We start from the raw sequence: 3,177 nt of genomic DNA on the forward strand, positions 1-3,177 counted from the left end.
TTCAGAGTGTATCTCAGAGTTCAAATTACAACAGCAAGGGTTTCAATTGTAGATTGAATTGCGCAGAAGATGTGAATTTAAAAGTATCCTGAACATGTTGGCGGTACTGAGGAGGTTCCAGAATGTATTATATGTTGATATTTTTACATCTTTCTGTGGTTGTGTGCAGTTAACACCAGGTGCTTTTGTCTGTCTACAACATACAAGAATGACTTTGTGAAATGCAACCCAGTACTGTCATGGAATGTTGCTTTCTATCCTGGGATGGGATTCAAATCGTGCTGTTAAGAAATCTCGTTTTTCAGAGGATGAAGCACGTTTCTATATTGCAGAGATTGTGGATGTCCTTGAATACCTTCACAAAGTAGGACTGATACACCGAGATGCAAAGAGAATATACTTCTTCAAATCAATGGAAAACACCTCAATTTCAATTATTCCGACTACTTCAAACGAGAAGACCTGCACATTTGTTGGTACAGCTGCCTGCGTTCCACCAGAGGTCCTTAAGCATGCACCTCCAACAATTGGAAACGATCTATGGGCACTGGGTTGCGCGTTGTATCAGATGCTGTCTGACATATTACCTTTTAAAGATGGCAGTGAGTGGCTCACATTCCAAAGGATCATGGATAGAGATTTCAAATTTCCTGAATATTTTTCTTCTGAAGCATGGCACCTTATTGATTGTTTGCTGGATATGGACCCATCTAAAAGATTGGCTTCTGGCCCTGAAGGGTATGCTTCTCTCTAGAGTCATCCTTTCTTCAAGGGAGTTGACTGGGATAATGTTAGGAGTATGCTGGCTCCAAAGTTAGCCCCACCATTAACTGTGACTCTAAATGGGAGAAATTTCTAGATCCAGGGGAGTTCATTGTGATGGTTTCATTAGTTAAGAAAATTCGGAAACTTTACAACAAAAAGATGCAGCTGATTCTGACAGACAAGCCGAAGTTGATATAGGTAGACCCAGTCAAATTGGTACAGCAGGGTGAGATAGTTTGGTTTGATAATCCTAAGGAGCTTAATGTCCAAGTGTTGAATTCTTCCAACTTTAAGATCTGTACTTTGAAAAAGACCAACCCATTTGAAGATTTGAAGGCAGCAAGGAATACTACAGTGACTTTATATTCCAGTTGGGATTTATGAAGCTTTTTATTGGTTTGATGCTAATCAAGTTGGCTGTGATATGTAATGACAGAAGCAAGCTTCATCTTCTTAAAACTATTTAGGTTCTTAATAGCTGTACAAATGTCTGAAGAGATCATGAATCTAAGCAGAAAACGCTTCAAAGATACATAGGTTCTGTTTTGACATCTACAGCAGTTTCGTAGCGCGCTACGAAACTGCTGTAGAATGCTGTTTTGAGGAAAAACAATGAATTTTGATGATGAGGTCAGTTAATGGTAAAAGAAGGTCTCAAACTCAGGCAGGGAGATCATACATGGGTTTCATAACAACTCAAACAGTGACAGGTGTAGCTCTTGAAGAAAAAATAAAATATTTTGTTTATTTTCATAAAGTTTTCTCAAAGGCAATTTATGACCGAGCTACTAGCGTATTGGTGGGGTTACCAGAATCTTCGGTTGATACACCTGTTGGTCCTTGAAGTATCCAGATCATATAGCATATGGTGGTTATGCGTTGTTAATTGAAGGTTCAAAGAACTCGGAGTGTGGTCTTTAAATGATAAAGAGGAATGGAAGACAGGGGACCGTGGATATAGGGTGATTAATTTTATCAATTAATAAGTTGTCTTACAGCTAGCATCCGAGACCAGCTTGCCCGGTGAATGCTCCCTTAACATATCTCAGCCATAATAAAAATCATACAGCTGTCCAGCATCCAAGAAAGCATCAAGTCTGCGAGGAGAATGAAATTAGTATTTTAGTTGGATTAGGATTGTGTGTAATTTTAGTTCAGCATGTTTGTAATTAATGCAGTAGTTAAAAGCATGTAGGAGTAGTTAATAGCCACCTTCGAGGCTCCCCTCATGCTGGAGGAGGAAGCTCGAGGTGTTTTAGAGTTTGCTTGCCTATATAGGGATCAGAGGAGAATGTAAAAGGGGTTGGACTGTTGATACAAAAACAGAGTTTTTTAGAGCTTATGTAAAGACTGTTACAGTAATAGCAAACAGGGTTTTTTCTTCCCAAGATTCTCAATGCATCTTTTTGTTCAAGTGTGATGGTGGTTTAGTTTCTTAATGTTCTTTTTACAGCCTTGTTATGGCACAATCCCTCAGAATTCATATTATATGCTCTGACTTCCTGTGTGCTTGACAAGCTGTGGGTTTTGGTGAAGCATGTTAGAACATCACTCAGAATTCATTTTTTAATGCTCTGACTTCCTGTATGTTCAGCAGGCTTTGATTTAGGTAAATTATGTTTGAACATCTGATGATGCAAAGAGCCTTGGCTTCCATGAGATGACTGTGATTTGGTTTATTAACTGTGAGAGACTCCATAGCCCAATGAAGACCAATTTGATGTATGTCCAGCCAGCTATATTTTTATAAATGTGTGAAGAGTTAGCCCTCTGTTGTTGTGATTAATTTTCTATCAAAAGCCTGTGAGAGAGCCCTCTCTGATTAGGAAGGCTAATTCCTAGTCTAAAGTCTGGTCTGAAACAGTTACATGAAGCCTTGCTTGGTTGCAGCCCCTAGTTCTGGTTTTGTGATAACACAAACAAAGGAAGAACACCTTATGCATGTAAGGTATGTTCTAGAAAGATTGCAACAAGAGAAACTGTTGATTAACCTGAAGAAGTGTACTTTGATGAAGTCTGAGTTGGTATACTTAGGATTTGTCAATTCAGAGGATGGGCTGAAAATGGATTTGGAGAAAATAGAGGCAATTGTGAGTTGGCCTTCACCCAAGAGAATTTTCGAAGTTAGTAGTTTTCATGGGTTAACCTACTTCTACCGAAAGTTCATCAATAATTTCAGTGGTATTTGTGTACCCATTTGTTGTAGTGTTTTCTTCTCAATGATGTATGAAAAGAACCCACTTAATATTGTGGATGACAAACAATCTCAACAATATAAGTGGCTACTAAACATTGTAGATCTACAACTATTGATAGAAACAAAACCTGCGAAAATTCTGATCTATGCTATGATCATAGTTAAACAACGAAAGAAATAGTAATAACCCCACTTATCCAAAGGAAACTAGATAT

General features: G+C 38.3%; 1 pseudogene; it reads left to right on the top strand.

The window, feature by feature from the left end:
• The first annotated feature begins 244 nt into the window (after positions 1–244).
• On the top strand, positions 245–1,149 carry LOC149173138 (3-phosphoinositide-dependent protein kinase 2 pseudogene; annotated as a pseudogene).
• The last annotated feature ends 2,028 nt before the right edge of the window (positions 1,150–3,177 follow it).

This window comes from Pinus tabuliformis, chromosome 4_2 (assembly GCF_031772625.1).
Source record: "Pinus tabuliformis cultivar Carrire ecotype Pingquan chromosome 4_2, CPIR1, whole genome shotgun sequence".
Taxonomy (NCBI): domain Eukaryota; kingdom Viridiplantae; phylum Streptophyta; class Pinopsida; order Pinales; family Pinaceae; genus Pinus; species Pinus tabuliformis.